At 39.9% G+C, this 10,150-nt stretch overlaps 1 protein-coding gene across 2 annotated transcripts in view; it reads right to left on the bottom strand.

The window, feature by feature from the left end:
• Positions 1 to 8,934, bottom strand: part of PLSCR1 (phospholipid scramblase 1) — a 35,677-nt gene extending 26,743 nt beyond the window's left edge. Inside the window, exon 1 of one of the 2 annotated variants that reach the window (XM_036443751.2) lies at positions 8,915 to 8,934. The gene's annotated coding sequence lies outside the window, so the exon portion shown is untranslated. Of the gene's footprint in view, positions 1 to 1,606; positions 1,790 to 8,914 lie in introns of those variants that run through there. The other variant, XM_036443752.2, reaches the window with a different exon arrangement.
• Positions 8,935 to 10,150: the final 1,216 nt, after the last annotated feature.

Raw genomic sequence — 10,150 nt, 5'->3', positions numbered from 1 at the left:
GTGCCTTTTTTCAAAGAATATTGATGAAAGGCATTGAGCATGTAAAACTGTAACAATCACTAGAACAAAATGACAGACAATAGTTTATTATGAACATACTAAATGCTATAAATAAGTAAAATGGTGCTATAATAGAGTTATGGGGGCACCAGATTAGATAGTTGAGGATGTGTGTGTTAAGGAAGACAGATCCCAGAGTTGACGGAAATGTGTGTGAAGAGTGGGAAAGATGTGGCATTACAGATAAGAGATAACTGCAAAGGTAGAGGTCCTGAGGCTGAGGGAGCTTGTGTCATTCAAGAAAAGGAAAGTTCTGTGAGTTACACACTAGGAGGAAGAGGTCAGTAGACATGAGGATGGAGTTCTCACACATTCACAGTCTCCAGCTACACTTTACCCTCTGAAAGGCCAGAGTACAACCAGTCCAAGATAAGGCACTTAATTGGTGCTTGTTGATTCAATAGGGTGTGTACAGTATTCATTCCTTTCAGTCAGAAAGAATAGCTCCCTTACAGATTTGAAGGCTGCTTAATCTCTTATGACCTAGCTATTTCAAATGCCACTTTTCTACCTAAGTGCAGAAGTCCACTCATTTTACAATCAGCCTTGTGTTAGTTCAGCCTTCAAACTCTTCCAATCGCCAGGGTAGTATTAAGAGGAACTTCTGCTGTTACAAAAATTCAAGGGAGAAAGTGATTCCAAATCACCTGACACTTGACACTAAGCAAGGGACACTTTGCACAATACTAATCATGTTCTGGATCTTGCTAAACTAGGAGAAACAATAATTTCCTGCCTGTTCCTGGAACAGGGAAGTTCCCATGCCAGAATTCCAGGAATAAATAAATGTATAAATAAAACCCCAGGGAACCAGATAGCAAGCACTGAGAAGCTGAACTTTGTCAAATATTCAAACAATAAGAATTGATTTTCACTGAGTACTTTCCGCAGTGCCAGATCCTGACCTAACAAAGCTCACTAATTCAGACAATACTCTAACTCTTATAAATCTTAATAGGTGTACAATTTCCAGAATGAGGTAATGAAGGAACTGGCTGGAAGTCCCAGATATTAAGTAGTATAGGCAGGATTCAGTCAGGCAGGTGGACTCCTGAGATAATGGTCTTGGCCTCTACAAACCGCCTCTATCTTTCCAAAGCTGATGTTTCCAGGGTGCCAGGCATAGTTCCACCTACGCTCCTATTTAGTGTTTACTGTTAAAGGATAGCTAGCAGGCTTTATTACGCGTCCCTTACAACTACCCCCATGGGCTGGCAGATCCTTCTGGGCCCAGGTTCGTGCCTTGATTCAAGGTGCTCTTGGGGCTGTGAAAACGCCCACTAGAGAAAGGGAGCCTGTTCGGCGGATTCCGCCAGGGATCCTCCTCAGGGCAAGTTCCTGGCCTGGAGCTCCCGCGGGCAAGCTGGGCCCTTCCAGAGCCCGGGCTCCACTTGTCAGAAGTCAGGTGGTTTCCCCTGACTCCTAGGATCCCTGTCCCATCAGGTACCCGCCAATCTCTGTGCAAGCTCAACCCGCCGCCTCGCGCCCCTGTGTCACAAAGCACCCCTGAAGTCCCGAACCAGGAGGCAGAGAACGCCCCGCTCACCTGTGGCTGCCGCTGCTCCGTGACTGCCGCGCAGACCAGAAAAGGGAATCCCGGGAAGGCGGTGGCTCTGCTTCCTTTGGCCCCTGGGTGGCCCTGAGCGGAGGGTTACACAACCTCCCCGGAAGTCACCAGGGAGGGGCCTCCTAGCGACCTTGGCGCCGAATGCGTATTTAGTTTCGTTTCCTTGATCCTACGTATACAAAAGGGTTCCCTAGGGTCTCGCGAGCTTGTCTGGTAGCTGCTGGATGGGGAGCTGCTGGAGACCACTGCTGCCCTCCTCTGGACCGACTGATTCAACATTACATTGACTCTGTGGCTCAGAGCAGCAGGGCACTGGGCCCCAACACCCGCTGAAACTGGGGGTCATTACCAGGAGTTGGCTGCAGGGGTGGGGTTGAAGGCACTTCCTGAACTCTGGCCTTGACCTTCATCTCTTACATTCCTGTCACTTTCAAGGGTGGGAGCAGTGAGTGGTTCAGAGCTTGTTTTCCTTTATGGAGTCTTTTCACTTTAGCTCTCTGGCTCTTTGTCTCTCTCAGTCTTTGAGTCTTAACTCTTTTTAAGAATTAAACCAACCAGATGTCTTTAGAATGTTTAGTTTTTCAAGTCCCTCAGACTGGCAACCAAGCACAATAAATATCTGAGCTGAACTCAAGAATTTATTGATTTCTTTTAAAATTTTCATTTACAAATGTAATACCTGATCTTCTACACAATAAAAGCGAAATAAGACAGTCTGAAAAAGACAAGTATCATATGCTCTCACTAATATGTGGAGTCTAATGAACAAAATAAACTGATTAACAAAATATATCCAGAAATATAGAAGCATGGAACAAACTAAAGAATTTCAGAGGGAAGGCAGGAGTGAGGGGAGGAATGATTAACTGGGGGACTTATATGCATATATGCATAGTCCAAGGACACTTGGAGAAGGCCTGGGAGGGACTGGTGCAGGGTGGAGAGGATCAATGGGAAAACAAACAAAGGGTACATCTGTAATGCTTTCAACAATAAAGATTTTGAAAATAATAAAAAATAAAATTTTCATTTATAAAAGTAACACATGATCTTATACACAATAAAGCCAAATATGGAGAAAAGAAACAAAAGATACTTTCTGCACCCCATTATTTTCCCCATGACACTTAATAGACATTTGAAAATTTACTGAGAGAATAGGGAGGTGGTAGGAGAGAAGGGAGTTGGAAGGGAGAGATATAGGAATATTGAGAAAATAAGACTGAAAAAGGAGGGAGGAAACTATTAGGGTCAAGGAAGGAGGTACCAATGAGGCCAAAAGTGGTAAAGAATTATAAATTTACTAAAGGCCTGGTGCAAAAAATTTGTGCACTTGGTGGCCAGGGGTGTCTCTCAGCCTGGCCTGCACCCTCTCCCAGTCTGGGAGCCCTCAAGGGATGTCCTACTGAAATCCAGCTGTAGGACATCCTTAGTGCTGCCTAGGAGGTGGGGGAGGCTCCTGCCAGGCCACTGTGGTCACCATCTGTGAGCCTGGCTTCTGGCTGAGCAGCACTCCCACAGAGAGCACTGACAACCAGGGAGAAGCTCCTGTGTTGAGCATCTGCCCCCTGATGGTCAGTGTGCATCATAGCAACAGGTTGTGATAGTCAATTTGCATATTAGCCTTTTTTTTGTTTATTTATTTATTTTTCAATTTTTTTAAATTAAGGTATTACATGTGTACATATCTTTCTCCCCCCCCCCCACTCCCATACATGCCCTCACCCCCAGTGTCTTGCATCCATTGGTTATGCTTATATGCATACATACAAGTCCTTCCGTTGATCTATTATCTCCCCCACCTCTCCCTAATGTTCCCCCTGTAATTTGAAAGTCTGATGCTTTACTGTCCCTGTATCTATCTTTGTGTTTATCAGTTTATAATGTTCTTTATTATCCACAAATGAGTGAGATCATGTGGTATTTTTCTTTCATTGGCTGGCTTATTTCACTTAGCATAATGCTCTCCAGTTCCATCCAGGTTGCTACAAATGGTAAGAATTCCTTCTTTTTATTCAACAGCATTGTATTCCATTATGTAGATGTATCATAGTTTTCTGATCTAGTCATCTGCTGATGGGCATCTAGGCTGTTTCCAAATCTTAGCTATTGTAAATTGTGCTGCTATGAACATAGGAGTGCATATATCCTTTCTGATTGATGTTTCTAGTTTCTTGTGATATATTCCTAGAAGTGGGATTACTGGGTCAAATGGGAGTTCCATTGTTAGTTTTTCCTTACTGTTCTTTACAGTGGCTGCACCAGTCTGTATTCCCACCAGCAGTGCACATATTAGTCTTTTATTCTATAGGATTGGTCATCTAGAAAACAGATGAGTTGAGCCCCACAGTGGTGCCAGCACCCAAGGATGGGGAATCAGAGATTTTAAAAGACTCTTGGCAGACTTTTTCAACAGGGGATTCTCTGGACAGGTCCAGATCCTGGGCAAGTCAGGAGGGAAAGTTACTGGTCTTAGCAAATGGAAGATGGTTGAAGCTAAAGGGAATGTCGGTTTCCAAATGATCTACAGGTCAGTTTTCCAGGAGAAGGGGACATAGATTCAATTATTTGATCAATCCTAACAAAAACTAAACATTCTAAACACATCTGGTCAGTTTAATTCTTAAAAAGAGTTAAGACTCAAAGACTGAGAGAGACAAAGAGCCAGAGAGCTAAAGTGAAAAGGCTCCATAAAGGAAAACAAGCTCTGAACCACTCACTGTTCCTACCCCTGAACAAAAAATTAAGATACCTAAGAATAAAGTTAGCTAAGGAGGGGAAACATGCAAATTATAACAACAATGAGGTATCATCTATACCTCTCAGGATGGCTACCATCAACAAATCTATAAACAAGTGTTGGTGAGGATATGGACAAAAAGGAACCGTCAAGCACTGTTTGTGAGATTATAAATTGGTGTAGCCACTAACAAAAACAGTATGTTCTGTCCTAAAACAAATTATGGAACTGTCTTATGACACAGCAATTCCACTACTGAGTATTATTCAAAGAAATCTGAAACACTAATTCCAAAAGATATATGCACCCTCCTATGTTCATTATAGCATTATTTACAATAGTCAAGGTATGGAAGAAATCTAAGTGTCTATCAATAGACGCATGGATAAAAAAGAGGTGGTACACATTCAATGGAATATTGCTTAGCCATAAAGAAGAACAACATTTTGTCATTTGCAACAACATAGATGGACCTCGAAACCCATGTTAAATGAAAGAAGCCATGCTGTAAAGGCAAATGTCTTATGATTTCACTTACATGTGGGATTTGAAAAATAAAAGAAAAAGAAACAAAACAGAAACAAACTCATAGACACAGAGAACAAATTAATGTTTGCTAGATGGGAAGGGTGTCAGGGTGATGGATGAAAAAGTGAAGAAATTAAGTATAAATTTCTGGTTATAAAAAGTCACAATCCTGAGAAGTATAGCATAGGGAATATAGGCAATAAAATTGTGAAAATTATGTATATTGTCAGATTACTAGACTTATTTGAGTGATCTCTTGTAAGATATAACATTTCTAATCAATATAACTGAAAGTGACATAATATTGTAAATCAACTATTATAAAAATAAAAGTTTTGTACTGATTTAAAAAAAATAAATAAACAGGTGTCAAGAAAGAACTCATACTGGATGTTCTGGAATGCATACAGGAAGCTTTCTAAAAATAGATGCAAATTCCAGAAGTCAAAAGTGGAAAACACTGTAAAAGATTATTAAAAATGAAAACTATGTATTGCTAAAGCAACTTATAATTAGACATATTTCTGAGACCGTCTAGGCAAAAGGATTATACCTTATTAATAGATCAGGGATTCAATCCACAGTATATAAAGAGCACAACAAATAAGGAAAGGGGTGTCCCAATCCAACAGAAAACTATATTAAATATCAGACAAATCACAAAAGAAAATAGTAGAATTTTCAGTAATATGAAAAAATTACTCAATATTACTAACAATCAGAATTAACAAAAACAATAATAAGTTAATATTTGCCAATCAAAATAGCAAACATTTGGAAATGATATTTAGGATGTGGAGAGATGTGGTAAAACAAGCATTCTCAGACTATATAGGCAGGCAGAAGAACAGAATGAAAACTTTGTATGGTGTGTACAGAAAGATATGTGCCAGAGTAGGCACTAAATACATTTTTAAAAACATAAACAGAATTATTTTATGTAAAGTGTTCTCTCATGTGTTTCCACTTTATGAAACATCTTGAAAATATCTTTACCCTTAATACACAACTGAATGTTGATGTAGTCATTACAGTATACTTTGCTCCCAATTTCATGATTACAAATTATGTTATGGTCATAATCCTTTCACATATCTTTCAGGTTTTCTCTTCTTAGCTAACTTTAGTCTTAGGTATCTTAATTTTTTGTTGCAATGGAAATGGAATTGTTAGATTAATTTCTCTTTATGTGAATTGATTATTGTTGCATAAAAAAAGCCACAGATTTCTGGGTGTTAGTTTTGTATCCTGCTACATTGCCAAATTCATTTATTAAGTCTAGCAGTTTTTTTATAGAATCTTTAGGGTTTTCTATGTACAATATCATGTCATCTGTGAACAATGACAGTTTTATTTCTTCTTTTCTAATTTGGATACGTTCTATTTTTCTTTTTGTCTGATCGCTATGGCTAGCACATCACTATGTTAAACAGGAGTGGTGGAGGACTTTAGAGAATCCAAGATGGCTGCCCAGGTAAACACCTAGCCGCAGCCACACACAACAATTCAATAAAATACAACTAAAATATAAAATGGACATTACCCAGAACTACAGGAAAGTCGACTGACTGGAAATTCTACAATGAGAAGCAAGGAGAAAACCAGAAGGAAGAGCGGAGGAGCTGTATAAGCCTAAGGTATGGAGACACGCAGCGCCTGGAGAGGACGGAGCCGGAGAGGAGGGAAGCCGAGTGCCTGGCTGGCATTCCCTAGCAGGAAGGAGATAAAAGCTCCGACTGTGCTGGGCCCCAGTTCTGACTGCTCTGAACCCCAGTTCTGGGCCAGACCCCGGAACCCAGGCTCATCCAGAGGGAGCTGGGCTGTAAGGTGGAACCCTGGGGAAGTGGCGAAAGGAGGTCCCAGAGGTGCACACATTGCACGCAGAGAAGGGATGGTTGGCTGTGCCATGGGATTACCCTGGCGGGAAGGAGACAGGGGCTCCAGACTGCTCTGAACGCCACCTCCAACTCCACTTCCAACTGAACTGTACCCCAATACCGGGCTCATTGGGGAAGAGCCTAGACTGTTTAGTAGCAGGCGAAAATCGAGGGCACTTTTCTCTCATAGGCGTTTGCAAGGAGTACTGAAGGACCCTGAGACTCAGAAGCCACATAGGGCAGAGCTGACGGAAGCCAAATCTGTAGGCTCCACCCTGAAACCCCATCCCATCAGGGAAGCTGTGAAAATGCTGAGACAAAATAGATCACAAAGGAAAGAAATGGAGGACAAAAGCGACTGGATATAGAGTTCAAATTTATGCTTAGAAGGTTTTTCAAGAATTTCCTAGAAAAGATCGATAAGACCTATAAGGATATGAAAAGGGATCAAGTAGAATTAATAAGGAATCAACAAGAAATGAAGGGATCAACAAGAAATAAAGAATACATTGTCTGAAATAAAAAAATAATAATATTATACAGAGTCCTAAAAACAGAACGGAAGATCGCAAGAATCAAGCCAAAGATTTGGAACATAAAGAGCCAGAAGACACTCCTCCACAGAAGCTAGAAGGCAAGAGAATCCAGAAAATTGAAGATAATGTAAAAAACCTCTGGGACAACTTCAAGCAAAACAACATCAGAATTATGGGGGTCCCAGAAGATGAGAGAGAGCAAGATACTGAAAGAAATAATGACAGAAAACTTCCCCCACCTAGTGAAAGAATTAGACTTACAAGTCCAGGAAGTGCACAGAACTCTAAACAAAAGAAATCCAAAGAGGACCACACCAAGACAAATCATAATTAAAATTTCAAAAGCAAAAGACAAAGAGAGAATATTAAAAGCAGCAAGAGCAAAGCAGGTAGTTACCTATAAAGGAGCACCTATACGATTGTTAGCTGATTTCTCAACAGAAACCATGCAGGCCAGACGGGAATGGCAAGAAATATTCAAGGCGATGAATAGTAAGAACCTACAGCCAAAAATAACCTATCCAGCAAAGCTATCACTCAGAATCGAAGGTCAGATAAAGAGCTTCACTAATAAAAAAAAAAAGCTAAAGGAGTTCATCAACACCAAACCAGAATTATATGAATTGCTGAAGGGAGTTCTTTCAGAAGAGAAAGTAAATAAAGATAAAAAATTATGAACAACAAATACGTAACTATCAACATGTGAATCTAAAAACCAAGGAAATTAAAAAAAATCTGATGAACAATATTAACTGTTGAATATAATAGAATCAGAGGTATGGAAGGGGAGTGAACTGATGATTCTTGGGGAAAAGGGGAGAGGGGGATGTGGGAAGAGACTGAACATAAACTGTGCACCTATGGATGAGGACAATAGGGGGTGGGGAAAGGGCAGAGAGTGGGGTGGGAACCTGGTGGAGGAGAGCAATGGAGGGGGGGGGGAGAAACATTTGTAATAATATGAACAATAAAAATTTATTTAAAAAAAATAAATAAAACTAGGACTTTAAAAACAGGAGTGGTGAAAGTGGGAATCCCATCTTGTTCCTGTTCTTAGGGGAAATGAGTTTAGTTTTTCCCATTGAGTACGATGTTGACTGTAAGTTTGCCATATAAGGCTTTTATTATATTGAAGTTTGATTCCTCTATTCCCACTTTGCTGTGAGTTTTTATCAAGAAAGGGTGTTGGATTTTGTCAAATGTTTTTTCTGCAAAAATTGATATGATTATGTGATTTTTATCTTTCAATTTGTTTATATGATGTATTATGTTTATTGACTTACAGATATTGTACCAGCCTTGCATCCCTGGGAGATAACTTGTAAGTAACTTTCTATCTCTTTTTTGTAGCCTTTATGATTATTTCTCTGTCATTAATGTTTGCCATTGTAATTATGATATGGTGTGGGTCTTTTCAGGTTTATCTTGTTTGGGACTCTGTGCTTTTGTGACTTTTTCATCCCAAAGTCAGGGAAGTTTTCTATTATTTTTTCAAATTGGTTTTCTATTCCTTGATCAACTTCTATTTCTGGCACTCTTGTTATGTTTATATTGCTTTGTTTCACATTCTCCCAAATCTCCCTTAAACTCTACTCCTGCTTTTTACATTGTTTTTCCAATAGCAGTTCATATTTTGTTTTTTACTACTCTGTCTTCTAACTCACTGATTCAGTCTTCACCTTCTTCTAGTCCAGAAGTCACCAACCTTTCAGACTGCTGCTCCAAATATTTCCTTAAACAAGTGGTCACCAACCTCTCAGACCTCATGGACCACCAGTTGTCCACAGACCACCAGTTGGCAACTGCTGTTCTAGTCTACTGTTGAAACCTTCCTTGTGTTCTTTATTGTAGCTATATCATTCGTGATTTCCTTTATAGTCTTTCTCTTGGTGAATTTTTCATCCAGATATTTAAGCATCCTTATAACATTACTCTGAATTCTTTCTTTGACAAATTGTTTGTTTCTATTTCATTTAATTCCTTTCTTGGTGATTCCTCTTTTTCTTTCCTTTGGGGATCGTTTTGTTTTGTTGTTTCGTTTTGTTTTGTCTCCCCATTTTTGCTGTCCCTTCTTATTTACTTCTATGTAATGTGAGTTGTTATCTCATTCTGTTCCTTGGCAACCTGTTTGAGCTTCAAGAATTTGAAACCCATAGAGGTCCAATGGTCTAGTACTTTTTAAATTAGATCCTGCCTTGAGTTTTATGCCTTTATTGTTTCTGCTCTGAGTAGTACTACCTTCCTCCACAGATCTTCCCTCAGTTATCCACTGCAGATGCTTGGGGTTGGTGGGGGCACCTGCACAGTTCTTCTTGTTTGTGACTACCTGTGAGTATTTCTCTGACATGTGATTCACTGCATGGCCCCAGTGCTCATGGCAGGGTGGTGCCCTAGGTCATTCTGGCAGTGCATTTGCAGTGGGGTCCTGGAGCCTGGGTGGGTCCTATGCTGGATGCCTCTGTTGCACATTTTCAACATGTTCCTGGGCATGGTCAGGGTTTCATGCTGGGAGCCTCTGGCTTTCAGCATGGTCCTGGGTGAAATATCAGACCAGGTCTGTTGAGTGTTTTTGGATTAGTGATTTGATTTTGTTATTGGTCTGTTCACATTTTCTATTTGTTCCTGATTCCATTTTGGAATATTGTATGTTTCTATGAATTTATCTATTTCTTCCAGGTTGCCTGATTTGTTTGGATGTAATTTGTGTTTGTGTTGTATCAATTGTTACTTCTCCTCTTTCATTTTTGATTTTATTTTATGGATCCTCTCTCTTTTTTCTTAATAAATTTGGCTAAAGAATTATCAATTTGTTTATCTCAAAAAACAAAACAACAACAAAAAA

This window comes from Pipistrellus kuhlii, unplaced genomic scaffold (assembly GCF_014108245.1).
Source record: "Pipistrellus kuhlii isolate mPipKuh1 unplaced genomic scaffold, mPipKuh1.p scaffold_m20_p_2, whole genome shotgun sequence".
NCBI classification, from domain to species: Eukaryota; Metazoa; Chordata; class Mammalia; order Chiroptera; family Vespertilionidae; genus Pipistrellus; species Pipistrellus kuhlii.
Note: the sequence above shows the minus strand (reverse complement) of the source record. Positions and strands in the feature narration are given on the sequence as shown.